Source organism: Micropterus salmoides, unplaced genomic scaffold (assembly GCF_014851395.1).
Source record: "Micropterus salmoides isolate LMB-PRFRI ecotype aquatic unplaced genomic scaffold, ASM1485139v1 Ms_hic_scaffold_22, whole genome shotgun sequence".
Taxonomy (NCBI): Eukaryota; Metazoa; Chordata; class Actinopteri; order Centrarchiformes; family Centrarchidae; genus Micropterus; species Micropterus salmoides.
Genome location: NW_024041373.1, coordinates 17,410,691 through 17,427,909, shown reverse-complemented (window position 1 = coordinate 17,427,909; position 17,219 = coordinate 17,410,691). Strand labels below are relative to the sequence as shown.

The 17,219-nt window shown below is 38.1% G+C and overlaps 1 protein-coding gene across 6 annotated transcripts in view; it reads right to left on the bottom strand.

Annotated features, from left to right (window-relative positions):
* The window catches only part of pcdh15a (protocadherin-related 15a), a 222,534-nt gene that overhangs the window by 178,799 nt on the left and 26,516 nt on the right, over positions 1–17,219 (bottom strand). Inside the window, exon 1 of one of the 6 annotated variants that reach the window (XM_038737728.1) lies at positions 7,876–8,121. The exons of the other annotated variants lie outside the window; for them this stretch is intronic. The gene's annotated coding sequence lies outside the window, so the exon portion shown is untranslated. Of the gene's footprint in view, positions 1–7,875; positions 8,122–17,219 lie in introns of those variants that run through there. 6 annotated transcript variants of the gene reach the window in all.

The following is a 17,219-nucleotide window of genomic DNA, read 5'->3' as shown; positions in this document are numbered from 1 at the left end:
ACATATCTATTTAATTGACCTTTCGCTAAGCCCCGCCCTCCTTAGTTACTGTTGCTAAGTCTGACAAACTGTTGGCGCTGCCACTGTCTATTACTGCACTTTTTTTGAGAATTTGAGAAATATTATCAAATTTGTTGGAAAAAGCGATCTCAGAAAAAAAGCAGACAGTTTTGCAGTTGCATTATACATTTGAAAGTTGTATTCAGGCTGTCGAACTGACTCAAACTGACGTGAAAAAAATGAAAGAAGCTAAAGCCTACCGATACCGCCTACAGTACAAGTGAACCACCGCATCCCCCGACGAGACAAAAGACAACGATATGAACGATCAACACTGTTCCTGTAAAGCTGGTTAGGCCTCTATTCATTATTACATTCATTAAAAAGCAGAAAAGTAGGACTTTTTTACGTTACATTCAGTAGGAAGTTAGCTAGCGTTAGCTAACTAACATTACATTAGGTCTATGAAGATTCTCAGTCATCCCTTGATTTTAACCTTCGTTGGATTACATTAGGAACGATCCACGGCTGACATTTCTGGATTTATTTTAGGTTTTGGAAAGAGAATTAATCGTACTTCTCCTTTCAACCTCTCTGGGTAGCAACTGTAACAACTGTAACTAATCTTAGAAAGATGCAGCCAAAAAAAGCTAGAAAACGACTCTTTTTGCATTACAGTCAATGGAAGATATCCATGAAAGTGTCGGACCTCAGTTAGAGCGAGACGTATACTGCGCTGTGATTGGCCAGCTGCGTATTCGGGGTGTGGCTTAGTGAAGGGTCAATTGCAATCAGGATCCATGATGTAAACTGCAATCTTTTTTTCTCATTTTGAAATGCCCTGTAGACTATAGCCAAACCGAAAATGAATTTATTTGCACTATTAAAACACAATATTGCATTAAAATGTTTGAAAATGGTGATTAAAACCTCAGTTTAACTTGAAATTGTAAACAGAAGGCAAAATATAACAATCCTAAAAAACACTTTAAGTACTCACAACTCGATTGCATTGTTTACAATACATCACCTAAGTAAGTCATGTGAAGTAATTCATCCAATCAACATAGTCTAGGCTACTATGCACATAACACATCTAGGCTAGTTCCCCACTATTAGCTTGTTCATGTGAAGTTTGGAAACAGAAGTAAGACATTAAAGACAGCGATATCTATGATTCGCCTGAAAAAACTGATTGTGGACGCCTTAGATCACAATCTCCATCTAAAATCGTCAGATTACCCACCCCTAACTGAAGCACTGAAACATCCAGATCGACTACACTGTAAACCAGGTGATTAGGAGAAAACAGCCAAGCCATTATAATGTGGATGAAATACCATGTTTTTAAAATCATAGGTTGTCCGTGTCCAAGATCCTTCTCTATTAAACCACTGTTATAAAGTTCTAAAACAATAAATATCAATAATATATACGTCTAGTGCATTCATTAAGAACGGCATGGTGTTTATCTTTAAGTTGTCATCATTAAATATACATTTACCAAAAGCATTCCACATATAGTATGTCTTACTCTTAAGCAATAAATTAATCAACTTAACTGAAATAATTATGCAATGAAATAGAAACATGTAGTAAACAACTCTGGTGGTGTACTAGCATACCAATTTTTAAGATGTTAATTGCACATGTCTGAGTATAACTTTCAGAAAGTTCAGCATTCACTGTTGTCTGTACTGCAGTGCACCATAGGGTTAAAGCACGGCTCAAGGGAATTTCTGTAGTGGTGACAGGCACCATAGATGTAATGCCAGCCACCCTCTAGTCAACAGCTCGCAGCTGGAACAGTCTGACTAAAGACACAATAAACAAATAAATAATGCAAATGCCCTAAATTCAACTTTCAAATTCAGTTTTTATTGCTTTGGCTCAGCGTGGAGTGAAACGCAAATCAAAACTTTCTTTTTCTTGTTCAGTAAACTTCTCAATATAAAGTAAACTAATAATTGGTCAAAGGCTGAGACACATTTATTTATTTTCCAGATTCAGCTAACAGCTCATAGCATTTTCACTAAATGCCTGTCAAGGAAGGAGAAAACTGTAAACAGTTGTTGGATTAGCTATTTACAATATGTGACCTATAGTTAATAAAAAATTTTTAAAAAAAGCATGAAATCCCGCTTCACTGCTTGGCGTCTGTACAATACTGCTATTAACTGTAAGTTTATTAACAGTGACTTATTTTCCCAACAGACTGATTTAATTTTTTTCCTTTTTAAAGACAAAAGCCATATTTATGTGTCACTGTATTGTACCCTCAAGCTATTTCCTTTGTTTAAGCTCACTCTCTGGAACTGCAAAGGTGAGATGAGGGATAGAACAAAGAACTGACAGTACAATGACACTTGTCCTGATGGACTGAATGTACTGAGATCATATTGCATGATAAATTTCAGTTTTAATTAGTTTTCTCATGTATAGTAAGTAGACTGACATGCCATACCTGTGACAAATCCATAACTGACAGTAATGAGTGCAGCTGTAACATGGTCAAAAATGACAGAGTGATGTGAGGGCAGAGATGCAGACAATTTGAAACCAATGAAGGAGAACGAAAATATCCACCACTAAGAAATGTGTGATTATATTAAACTAGATGTCTATTCAAATTACATAGACCCTGGTGCGGAGATCAGATTATCTGTCAATCTCCTGTACCAACCCTTTTGTCTGACTCATTTCAATACTCACAGCCTGTTATACTGGTTCAGTACTAATGATTTCCATTTGCATTTATTTCATTTCACTACAGGTGGTAGAGATGAAATAGAGTTTACTACCTCTGATATCTGACACTGAGCTGCTGATCTGATAATGGCGTTCTTGCTGTGCAGTACCTGCCCTTCCCCACATGGAATCACAGAAGGGGAAAGTGGTAAATCATAATACATGCTTGCAACACACAGGATCTCCTCTGAATCCGAAAGAACATAACTGGAAATTGAGGAGGAAGGTGAAAAGGAAGAAAAAGAATTTCACAACTGCTCCTGTTTCCTCTTCCTCTCACTATGCACTTGGGCCCAAATCATTTCAGGCATCACTACCCACGAGTCTCTTATCAAATAATACTGAAATGGTTACCCTGAGGTGTCCATTGTGCAAATGAATAAAGTCATATTTTCTGAATGATAAGTAGGTTATGATAGTAATGCACTGTGGGGAAAATATTCTTTATCCTATGATGAATTCATACTTTTAAAATTCATCCTGTTTCTTCACTCTGTGAAACCTGAGAGCAAAATTTTTTAATTGAAAAACACATGAAATACCAAATCAAAACCTGCTCTACAGTGCTAACTTGTAAAATTACTTCATTGACCTTATTGTCTTGCCTGCTTTTTGGTGAAATTCTGGAGTTTCACAGTGTTTAACATAATCACACAATATCTAGCCAAACTTTCTCTAAGCTGCTCTAAGAAATATTTTTTATTTTTATATATTTATATAGAGATCACTCATACTGACTCAGATAATTCACACTACTTTGCAGTTCCTCTCAGTTCTACAGAGCTTTATTGCGTCTTTTAGCACATTGTTTTGCTTTTTCTGGCAGTATTGGTTCACTCTCAGTACTCTCATCAGTGTTACTTCTAGAGGTGTTTCATCTGGAATGTAGATACCACATTTGCCATAACAACTTTAAAAAGTGATAATATGTCAATGTCATGGATACAAGTAGCAACGCAGCCCTCCAAGTGCCAAAACAAAAATATCAATTAATGCTGGTTTAAACAAAATACCTGACGTAAACCTTTCTCTAAAAACACACACCACCAAGAAAACATGATTGAGTCGTACTGTTTGAATCAAACACTATTTAAAGAATAAGGCAATATATAACGGGAATATATTTTTCTTACTGCCAATAGAGCGATCCTAAAAAGACCAAAAACAACAATAATTTGCCTGTGTATCCAAATCCTAATATACTTATTTCTGTGTGCCATCGATATAGATCGATGGCACACAGAAATAAGCTACAACCATTAAAAACTCAAGTGTTGCACATCATTGCACTGGCTGACATGTTCCTTCATTACATCAACATGGGCACTGTTTATTTTGAGTCAGTCCCATGTATGTAATACTATATGGATGGATATAACCCCAACAAATGCACTACTTACTTACTTACATGGCCTTTTTAAAACATTCCAGTATATATGTGGGACATGTTTTAAAGAGTTATATCTTCAGTTGGAACCTTTAACCAGCAGTGGCTTATGTTACACATTTTTTAAGCCTAAAATATGGCCATGATACTCCCAAGATTGTTTTCTACCTGCATTGCTCAAGAGCTACAAAACCAACACCAGAATGCATTTTGTGTGAAGCGCTGATGCAGCAGACAAGATTAGATCATTAGTCTGTCATGGGAGTGTTGCAGTCCTTGTTAATTACCGTTCTATCACATACACACGCACTATCACATGTGCCTAGTGTGAGCGCATGTAATAAAGAGGTGAAGACTAAATGAATGCAAATTGCTCACCCAACACAATCCGAGCATAAGGTGCCTTGAGCTGTGTAAGTATGGACTGCTGAGCATTTTATTTCAATATTGAAAGATAACGCTGAGGTGGAATAATGGAAAACCATCCAGTTGTCTAAAAAAAAAAAAAAAGCTCAACGTGAAATCTTTGCTACATCAAGTGGAGGCTGACCACCCAGTGGAATGATATGTCTCATTTTGACTTCCACCTGTATGAGCCAAACCCTGAAGGCTTTCCTTTCCATTCTTTCGTATGAACAAGACACTCCATTACGTCTAAGGATAATTCACCACTGCCTAATTTATCCCCTCTGGTTCACTTCAGTTACCAGAGTATTTTATAACCTCTTCAGTTCACCCTATTAATACTTAAAGAGAAGACCGCCTTGAGCTTCCTGTCTTCCATCATGACAATAAAAATGCTATATATCTTTTACCAGTCCTGAAGCTCATAGCAGAGGTAAAGACCTCACATCAGTCAAACAGCTACCACCTAATCTGAAGAGCAGAAGTACCTTAATATGCAATTCCTCTACTGGCCACTAAACATTGGCTCCACTCCACTACCAATTTCTTGGCTCCAAGAAAGTTCAGGTCCTTAATTCTAATTTCATACTGTCTTCTTCGTGTCTTGGTGGGAACTGGGAAAATGCTATACACATATTTCCCACTTCCAAGTTTAAATCACTCCATTCACAAACCTAACAGATGTCACGGATACTACTTCCATTTTTAGACAGTCTATGGTATCTATAACGTATTGTAACAGGGAGGTTAAGCTAACATGGATAAAGTTCTCTATCATGGTTTTAGAGTTGCAACACATAGTCCATCAACAGTAAGTTTATCAGCAACTGTTTTGATTATTGATTGATCATTGCAAATCATTAAAAAATTGCCAAAAATCCCTTAGTCCCTGCTTCTGAATTGTAAGAATTTGCTGTTTTTCCTTTTCTCTTTTTAAATCATAAATATCTGCGTGTTTTTTACTCCTGGCCATAAACAACAAGCAATTTGAAGATGTCACATTGGGCTTCGGGACATCGTGATCTGAAGTTTTCATAAGAAAAAGTATTTTGGCACAATAACTGAAACTGAAAATAGTTGCGGTCCTACATGGTGTGCTGTATGTCTTTTTACATCACAATAATTATATATTTCAAGATAAAGTAATGTTTTTGGTAATTCAAGTGAGAATCTAATAATAATGAGCTGAGAATGTCTTTTTGTGATGCACAATCCTGTTAATTTAATATATTAAACAATATGTCGTAAATATATCAACAAGACTGTCAGATATTTTCACAATATACCACATATACTATAATTGATTGTGATTACATTCTACTCTGTGGTTGGTTGAGTATCCAGAACAGTATCTAGGGTCGTGGATCATTGTATCAGGCATGCAAGTGCATTTTCCCTCTTGGGCAGGCACATCATTTCTGAACCTCTGCGACCTCCTCAGATGTTGAAATTCAGAATTTGTCACATCATTATTTTAATAAAAAGGAAAAAAATCCATGGACAGTTACGTGCTAAATACCAAGGTGTAGCCTACAGAGAAAAAATGACAGGTATGCACACACACACTAGGTGAACATATGGTACAGAGGCTATTTGAAGTTGATTGTTTAACATGTAGAGGCAGATGTCTAATTATGCACTATCTGCGTAGCATTGTCTGTTAATTAAGAAGGCTGTGAAGCATCTAAACTACCTCATCTAAACTATCTGTTAATTTGATAAATTATACAATGTTTGTTTTAACCTGTTTTTGTCTTTTTTGTTCTTTCTTTTCTTGTTTTTATGGTGCAAGGGTGGCTCCGTGGGAGCACCCTAAATTTCGTTGTACCTTCACAGTGCAATGACAATAAAGACTATTCTATTCTATTCTATGTCGTAAATATATCACAAAAACTGTCAGACATTTTCGCACTATACCACATATATAAGTCTATATAGGTATAAGAAGTACTAAGATCACATCTAACATGAATTTAGCTTTAACACCAAATGTCTTTAAAATGATGTAAAGTTTGACAAACAATGGGCCATAATTTATTATTCATAGCCTATTCAGGTTGTCTGAACTGCAACAGTCTTGATAACCATTGGGCAGATTTTTCTTAAAGCATTGAACATGAGGTCTCAAGATAAACAGCCATGTAGAGATTGCTTAAGACAGGATTACACGATGTTGTTGGCATGTTAAAATTTTGCTGATCAAATGTTAACTGTGCGAGCTTAAACCAAAAATGATGCAGAATGGTGATGAATTTCAAAGCTGTACCTCTGGGTTTTTGGTTTAAAGTTGAATTTAATATGGCTCATTAGAGCAGAAGCTACTAATTTTACCAAAATTAAACAACAACAAACAATCAATTGGCTTATCATTATCGCTATTTTTAGCATGCGAAACAAATGATTTATCTCACCTGTGGGTTCCCAAACAGAAGAGAACCACTTACAGGACTCCATAATGCTGTTCGGTTTAGTTGGTGGTGCTGCCTATAACCTCCACCAGCAGACAAGTGCTTACGCGTTTAGAGTGAATACAGTCTGCAGTCATTTGGGCTTTTAAAACGTAAATTAAAATCTCAACAAACAAAAAAGTAGCCCATACGTCCTGACCAAATCAACCGCGTTACGTTTCTTTTAACGTACTCTTGTGAGCCCTTGAATAGACTGCCTGAGTGAAAGAGGATTTGAAGGGGCATGCACCTCCTGCAGCGCGACACTGCTCACACTCGCGGGGGAAAGTTAGTGCATGCCAATCCTGTTGTTGATCAAGTGCTCTTATTGATATGCATATGAGGCGAGATATAAAAGTCAACTAATAGGAAATGCAGCTGTCGACGCTCAGCCGGTGAATTGACACTCATGCGCTCACTGAAAAAATGACTATTTCGCTAATCGCTTTCTAACTCGAATAGCTCATTGAAATATTATTTAATAGCCGCAGTCAGCGATAGCCTCTGCGTGGTCTGTCAAACCAATAACTGCATTTTACAGTCGACCGCAGGATATCATCCTTAGATAATCCAAAGTGAACGCTGATGCGCTGTCAGTGTTTGAAAACTTCACCCTCCAGAGATTAGCGGCACAGATCAGGGGCACAGTTGAGGTGAAAACTGCGCCTTGCCAATGGATTACTCATTTCACGGCTGGGAATCGACATGATACGGTGGAAATAGTGCCAATGCAAGAGTCCCAAACGAGGTCATATTCCGTGTTCAAAAAGACAATTACGCAGTGGGAACATTAATTGTGCTGTGTGTGCGGATCGTAACGCCCGTGTGGTAGTTAATGAGGATAAAACATAAGGACACTAGCCCAGTGAACGAAAGAAAACGTCTTACCATGTTTTGGCTCCAGAAGTTCTTAACAAAAATCCCTTTCGGACAGGCAAAATGAGCCACAAATACCGGCTGGCAGGGAAGCTACAGCCTCCTCACACGGGCACATCGGCACTCTGCTGCCCCAGTGACTATAGCCCGACTAAGCAAGAGACAGCGGCTTCACCGGAGGGCTGTATCCTGTGTCTAACGCAAGCAAACTGCACGGAGCAGCCCTGTTCAAGTCTCTCTCTCTCTCTGGGCGTGACGCCTGTAGCAGGTAGGCTAATCTTATTACACCGGTCAGTAAAGGTGAGCCCGGCTAAAGCTCCGTTGCCCCTCCTCCCACCCATTTGCGAGATATGCACCTGACCAACTCCGGTATATTACCACCTGAGACAGACAGATTATATTTAACAGGATATGTAAACAAGAAAGTCCCCAAACTCATTCATGAAGGTCAAACTAATCCATAACTTATTACAGTGTCACAGCATAGTTTCTGACAGTCAACAAATTTACTGTCAGTTATTTCCGAGTTAAATCTGGTCTGTCTGCACCAATCGAAGTGGAGCTGTGAACTAATACCACTGGAAGCAGTTAGCTATGATTCACCTGCCACTTTGCAACAATCACTGGCCTTTTCTTCCCTCCAGTTTAACCAACAACAAAAAGCCTCCCATCAATACACTCTAATTAGATGCTATGCTGAATAAGTCCTGACTAAAGGTTGCAGGGAATATTCAATAAAACAACTTCAGACACAGCTGGGGGTCTTGTTCACAAAAGAAATGTCAACAGCTGTAACATTTCAGACAACTGTTCTGATAATATAAAATTACCAGCAATAATAGCAGATGTAATTTGATCAGATATAAACAACTTACCAGCATGTATTAAGACTATGGAGGGAAGAACAGCTTGGACTATTTGGAATGGTATAGATCTTTTTATGGGATTTTCCCATAGGCCGTGACAGTTTGCAAAGGGTATGAATAATTTTGGACATGCCACTTTTTGTTCAAATGTAAATTTTTTTCCACAATGATGCCTGTTGTACATCGTCTTATTATCTTCTGGGAGACGCCTGTGTCATTTCTAATCAAGAAACAACTTACTGGTTGAATAAAAGTAACTTTAAGTCAGAATTTGCCGGGCGGACATATATATATATACACACACACACACACACACACACATATACATATATATACATATATATATATATATATATATATATATCACATCCAGCCACACCAACAGAAATTAAACTGACTTGTGAATCAAAATCAGCATATAGTTGAACTGTTGACTGCTGAAGGATTGTAGGTTTAAATGTCACACTGCATAAATATGATCCTATAAATCATTGATTCCCAACCAGGAGTACTTGTACCCCAGGGTGTAAATCTGCAGTGACCAAGGGAAATGTTGACAGATTGTGGTAGTGCTATTTAACTCTAACTAAAAATATACTGAAGTTCAAGTGCAGTTTTCGATCAACAGCAGCACTTTAGAGTTCTGGTAAAGCTGCAAAATGTTACCAAAAAGATGCAAGACATAACAAAAATTCATGACACAAGGTGGCGGGGCTGGTAGATACAAGGGGGCCTTTTAGATGTCTGTGCACCGTGGCTCTTTGTCTCATAATCTATATATGACTGCAACATGTCTTAGTCAAGTCCACAGGCAATCCATCTAATACTTGTTGAGATACTTCAGTCTGGAACAAAGTGGTGGATCGACAGACAGACTGACACTACCATCCCTGCAGAGTGTGGGTGAAGAAGAAAAAGAAGAGACTAAACCTAAAACCATGACAATTTCAGTATCACTTCTTGTGAGAAAAAGCTACTGCAACAATATCCACTTTCATATTATTAATGTGGTAAACAACTCATTAAAACATAATGAATAGAAACGGTATCTGAGGACTGTATACCTCAGACAAAAAGGTTAGGAACCACAGCTTTAAATACTACTGACATGTATAATTCAGAGTGAAATGGATGTTCACTCTTGACCTTTGGGACCAATAAGAATCTAAATACAAAAAGGTCGGCTTACTACCATTTGAAGTTTTAAACTACATCTTACAGTCTATTGAATGAGTGCTCAGATTCGCTTCACCATTTATAATTCAAGACCATAGGCTCATTAGAGAGCATATCATGTCAGTCTGTGTTTGAGAAGACTGGCAGAGGTAGCATTCTCAGTCATCCAGGTCATAGGTCAGGAAGATTTTCAACAAACACCACATCTTTGTGTTTTCTAAACCCAAGAACAAGCTAAGACAGAGCTAAGACAGAGACTGGTCCACCAAGCGGTCTCCATCACCTTGATAACCCCACAGGGGTCAATCAGGTGAAATACTTGGGACTCCCTGTCAGTCAGTTAGAACTGAACGAGCCTCTTGGATGAGAGGTAAAACATCTTAAGTATCTTAAGTATCTTCAACCAAGTCCAGTTGCCCTTGATATTAACCCACCTTGGATGAAGTAGCTGTATTTTGTTAATCATTACTGTTGGTTGATTTATAATATCAAAGACATTTGGATGCAAGACAAGATAATTGCATATTTAGTCTTTCAGTCATTCACAGAAATACCAAATAAAAATTTGTTTAAAAATAGCCATGCATAGTCCCTGGATGAGCATGAAGAGCTAATCCAGGTTAAATCATCGCTACCTCCACTTGGCCTAACTTGTTTTTGGTATGAGGAAGGCTTTAAGAAGAAGCTCTCTAATAATCAGCCCCTGCCATAGTATTAATGCTCCCTCTCATCTCGTCTCTGTTGCTGCACAGGAACTAGGGGCCAGGGTTCAGGCAGGAGTGAAGACACTCCACAGAGAAGGGTGATTAAGGGATATGCTGCTCTTGGGAAATGGTCTCATCTCAGAGTCCCAGTGAAGTCTTCTCAATGAGAATTAACCACACATCATACATATCTAGGTTTGTGTGACTGTGTATGTATGTAGTTTGTCTCTCTTAAAGCCCTATGTATGAATGAAGTCTGTGCTAGTGTGTCAGTTGATCAGTAAAAATTAGAAAAGATTAAGAAGAGAAAAACATTAACTGTAGGCCCTTGTCTAATAAGGACATTAATAACTAAGAAATAAAGAAAAAGATATTAACAGGCCTTCCCCTCTTCAATATTTCATTATTCATAATATCATTCTTCAAATATCTGCAGAGTGTGTGCCCATCATAATAATGTTTATATAAAAAGGAGCATGGAAAGAGGAGTATGGAAACTAGTATTATTTTTATATTAAAAAGGAAATGTTTCAGCATGAGATGTATACGTGATACATAATTCAACAAAAAAATTCCTAGCCCCTTTAAAACTAATTGAGCAGGCACAAAATTCATTTAACTAGGAGCAATTAACTTGACTTTGAGGTATCATCTATTCTTCTGAGAATGCTCAAAGTTGTATCAATGTTTGTGCCTTTTTTCCCTGTACAACCAGGGAAGCCTGAGGGTCCCTTTATGAAAGATGCACACTGCTTATTTGTATTCCGTTGAGGGTTCAGTCACTTAGCAGGAGAGTCTTCTTCAGGGAAAATAATTCCTATTAGTGATCTTGCATTAATACAGCACCTTCAGTCATTTCTTTAAAGCTGAAGAGGCTGATTTTGCCAAGCAGATGTAAAACCCCCTGCAGTGCCAGACAGCAATGGTTTAATTATTCTCAATGAATACCTTCTTGTCTCACATTTGGGAGCTGCGGAAAGCGTTTCTTTATTCTCTTTTGGATGGAAGGTGCATTGTTTACCTATTGAATTTTGCCGACCCATTAAATTGGTTTTGGTGTCATCAAAATGTTTGACTATGACTTGTTTTCAAAGAGCGACTGGATGTTTTTACACTTGGATAGAAACTTGGGTAATTGGTTGCACAAAATGTGCAGCATTATTAAGCACTACCAAGTTATATCACCAATGTGAGACTCAAACAACCATACAGTCAGCATGGATCTTATTCAAGAATGAGTCAACTGGTAGTGTGTGCTTCTTTTTGAGCTCTTTCATTGGCACAATAAATCATTCGAAGCTTGTTTCTAGGAGAGCATGGTCATACTCTGATGAGCAGAAAAGCAACACAATTCACTGAATTAGATATTGCTTTGCCTCTTTAAGGTGACCTCTTAAAGTATAACGTCAACAAACCCATCAAAACAGCAACAGTGACGCTATGAGTCTTGTGAGAACATAAAAAAAAACTAAAAAACATCAAGAGCAAGAAGATAATAGCACTACAAAAACACATGCTTCATCTAGAATATTGTTTTTCACTCGGGACAAACTGAACAATTCTTCTTGTTGAAGCGCCAGTTCCCTGGACTCTGTCATGCACTCAGCTGTTCAGTCCTGAAAATCCTCTGCCTGTGAGCTCCCTGTAGGCGATCCCATGGGAGAGTGTACATGCGCATAGAAGTGCATGTGCACCTACATACTCAGATGTTCGCAGATCTAAAGCTGCCAAACAGCTGAAAGGGTCCAATCTTAGCCATGCAATTGAACAGCACATCAGTTATTCTGTGATTTTAGAGGTTGATGTTGGGAACATAATAAGATTAACAAAAAAATAAGAAAATGCCAACATTTTCTCCTCTCTTCTCTCAGTTTGTACCGTCTGTGCGGCGCCAAGTATCACAGGTTGAAAGATGAGAGGACAATTTCCAGACGTGCTGATGGGTGACACCATGTGTGAAGAAAATCTAGGCTATGATGGGAATGCCTTGCTTTCTGAGCACAGCGCGGTGCAATGACACATTCTCTCTCTTCCTCTCCCAGTAAATTTTTCTGGAGGCATGTGAACTGGACTTCATGATGCAGTCCCCCGAAGGAGCACCACCCCTGCATTCACAGAAAATAGACAAACTATAGACATATTTTTCTACAATTTTTGAGATTTAGGACTCAACTCTGCTCTGCACAAGGCCCACTCCCAAGACCAAAGAAACAATAAGAGCCCGAACCAGCATTCCGCACAACTGAATGGTAAGTGTGCGTGGTGAAGTATTAAGTATTGTGTAAAGCGTGAAGTATTTGGTGCTGTCCATGGTGCTGAAAGAGAGCCTGCTCTGTAGCACCAAAGCACAATGGTGAGCTTTCTTCTATGAGTCTTCATTAGCATGTTAATTGTCTCTTTAACAGTTTATTGTTATGAATTAGGCTGATTTATCTAAGAAGTAAGAAAAATATCCATGGAATTTACTTGACAAGTCAGTATTTGTACTTGTCACGCCATTTAAAAAGGATATTGGATAGTTAGTTCAGATGGTGGCATTGCCAAAATGTGGGTTTAAATAGGGTCCACGGTTGTGTGAGCCACCCTTTCAAGAAAACAAAGACACACACAAACACACAGTTCTGCTAAGGGCGCTTGCTTCTGCCTAACTGCAGGCCTTATACTATAGCCACCACCCAACCAACTACAAAAATTTAAATTGGCTCTGTGCAAATGGAAATGCCGAAGGGAGTCCAATAAGTGTCCAGGTACATTCATAGTTTGGCACTGACAGCTTGTGTGATATTGAGAGGTCACAGCAACTGAGACAGCAGGCAAGCAAGAGAGAGAGGGGGCAGTGATACAGGGCACACGAGTGCGTGTGTGTGTGTGTGTGTGTGTGTGTGCGTGAGCAAGAGAGGGGTCAGTGAAAACATGTGAACAAGTGATAAGAGTACAAAATAAAGACATTTGGAGAACAGGTGAGCCTTACAAATACATTTACCATTCCCAGAGATAATAGGAGCACAAAAACATCAATACAAACAATTCTGTTGTTATTGTTACTTGTCAATACTAATGAACACTCAGGTGTGTGAGAATGAGTTGAAGATGAAGCTGATACTGCTACTTGAAAACCAGTATCAATAATCTGAGGTTGCAGAGATACTTTAAGAGACTTGAGTGTAGAATTAAGTTATTCCACTGTCATTCTAACAAAATTTAAAAAAGAAGGGGTTGAGGCCAGAGCAACTCAGCTGACTCACCAGTTTAACACAGAATATCCATGGGCTTAAGTCTGCACAAAGGGTGGATTTAATAACTACTAGTTTGTTCAAAACACCATGCTGTGGTGTTTCCCCTGTGCGTTATTGATATGCTACACGACAACATGAATTTGAATCCGACAGCTAATCTGACAATGTCTTATTCAATTGAGTTGAAAGTTCATAATTATGCAAAATATATCTAACTGCTGCCAGATTTGAGCCACTCTGCTGGTATTTATAGTGCAGACCTGGAGTCAATTTATATTTTATTGCTGTCTGAGTTTTCTGCATGAGAAATAATCCTTAGTGTGAAAAGGCTTTTAGTGTGGTAAATCCTTGAGCGGTGCAACTATACAATATGGATAGTCATGAAAAGGTACATCAGGTCAATCATCACAAGCCAACAAAAACAACACAAGCAAAAGCACTTGTCCCATGCAACAGTTTGCTTAGCCTTGCATACCATCTGTACGTGTTGAGATTTTAAACCTTCAATAACAGATTTTGTCTTGACCACTTGCATGCAGCAGACACAAGCTGTGAAAAACAACATTGACACATTTATTACCCTTTATGTTAATATGAACAAATTGTTAGAAAATATTAACACATCCAGCAGTTACAGAGCAGCAGTTGTATTTCTGGCCACCTGACAAATTAAAGCCTAATATTCCTCCTCAGGCAAATATGTGGCTCTTTAGCTGCTAAATGCTCCACCAGCTAGTCACTAACTGGACAGGTAGCATACAGTGGGATTATCAGAGCCTTTTTGCTGAAAACAGCTGCCTGTTGCGGCTAAAACTGTGAAGCTATGAGATTGGGGGATAATTCTCTGGGAGTGACACCTTTCACATTCAAGTAATCATGTGATCCGTTCTATCTAATCTAAAAGTATTGATTATTTTGAGCTTTAAGGAATAAGTAGTAATAAATAAACTGGCTGCAACTGCAAATGAAAATCATTGCACGGTTATTCCTGTAATACATTTTGTACTACTTTCTTTCAGTTGCTCTTCAGTTATGTGACAGCAGATACTCATGAGACATGATGTCTTTGGGATGCTCACATGGGCATGGAAGCTAAAGGGGTTTGATAATTGGAACACATGGGGACCAGAGCACTAGCACCAGATCTGTTACTAGGAATCCCAGAGGCTATAGAAACCAACACTGAAGGCTGTAATGAAAATGTTCCCTCTCACAATCCCCCCCCCCCCACACCTTTTTTTCTCCTCTTCAGAGAACACCTTGGCAACCCTGGGGAGAGAGCTCTTTTGACAGCTACCACAGGTTATTACTTTCATGACCAGGGGCAACCTCTAGAGAGTCCATTAGCACCTAGAAGAGCAGTTGACTTCTTCAACTGGCTAGCAGAGACTTTCAACTTTAATCCTGGATGGAATCAAATCAAGTACTTATTATACATTAAAACCTGACAGTTTGTGCAAACTAGGGTCAATTAAATTCCAAAGTGAGTGCTTTGTGATGACACTGATTGGTGTCAGAAGTTGTCCACAGAGCCAGAATTGCATCTTTTATCACTCCGTGGAAATCAATACATACCCTAAACAACAGTGAAGATGCATTGTATTTTGTGCACAGGATATATAGAGAACAAAGGCCTCGCAACCCTTTACAAAAAAAACATTTTTTTGCCTTTCTGTGAAAAAACCTTAAAGTCATGATTGTAAAATGACCTTTTCATTGTGAAATAAAATATTTTGATGATTAAAATTCCAATTTTACAAGATACAGTTTCATGCTGTTCAAAGTGGACACATCTTTTTTATTTATTTATTTTGTACTTCATGTGAGTATAGTGCTTAATGGTAGCTACAGAAAACCTGAATTTCTCTTTTTCTCACTGTTACACTATTTTTTCTCCATCTCTACCCCTCTCCCTAATTCTGTGAGTACTGTTCTCCCTTTCTCTCTTTCTCGGATTGAACTTCCTTGTGTCTGGCACTACAGATAAGATGCAGGAGATAAAGGACGTAGATGCTATCGTGAGATAAGATTTAGATATGGCTATGGTGAAGAAGTAGCAGATACTGCGAGGAGGGAGGGGAGAACAAAAGCTAAAATCCCCCCCTTCACTGAAAAATGCCCTTGACCTGTGTTTTCAGTATGCAGACAGCTAAATCTGCATAACTGTTAGTGTTAATGAGACAATAAAAGATTGTCTAGTCAAACAGTCCCTGACAAATAAATAGAAAACTCAACTAAATGTGCTTATATTGTTCTCTTTCTAGACTTTAGTCAGGCCAGAAGCACACACACACACACACACACAAATAAAATAATTCTACAAGCACACCAAGTGGCAGTTCATTTCCATGCTAACCTCTTTCCTATTTCTGTTTCCTGGGCGTAAGCGTGTCTGTGTGTGTATGTACTGTACATACATGTGTATCATGAATAATATGTAATCTCAGACATTTACAAACACCTTTTACAAAAGCAGAGATTTTATTTGAAGATTTTCAACAATTCCATAGTTGCAACATCTAGAATTAGAGCCAGAAGCCTAATCATAGCATTGGGCCTTACAGCAAGGACTCCATTTTCTGCGTCTCCTGAATATGCCCTTTCACCACAGACACACCAGCTTATTGACGAGTAGACATGCAAACAGCATACTACATTTTCTTCTGCATGACTTGAAAATATATTTTCCTTTTATTTAAAAACACCTGGGAATGCAACTGGGTTGAATTATTTTGTGTGTGGGTATGATGGTTAACTACTGTAACAAACAAACCGAAAACCAAAAGTACTTGACTGCACATTCAGACCACAGGAAATTACAAACATCTAATGCCACTTTTGTGATGTTGTTCCATCTCCTCCTTTGTTGGTATACTGTAAACATGTCACTAACCAACCAGGTAACGTCAGCCTGAATTTGGCCTATATTAAGTCTCAAGAATAATAAAAAAAACGATAATCCAATCTATCAGCCAATTTTGTTTTTACAAAAACACATAAGATTTCTCTGAGTAATTTTATGACAATGACAGTAAAATACAACTGTAAATTTTAAACAGTAAACTTGACAGAATATGTAAATATTTTAAATCATAACTTCATTAAAATCACAATAAACTTGAACTGACAAAAATGTAAATATATATAAAATGCTTTCAATGAAAAATGTATTGCTGCAGTTTACCATTTTGCTATTTTGTTTTAGCACATGATCAACGGACATCAGAGCCAAATGAAACTGTAAACTTCTTTGTGTTCTATTTCATTTTCTTTGTGTGCATCTGATCAGCAATGGTCCTATAATATAGTTCTCCTACAATGGCAAGGCAGAGAGAGAATGGTGTATATTGTGGACTTGGTTGGTTGAAAAATGA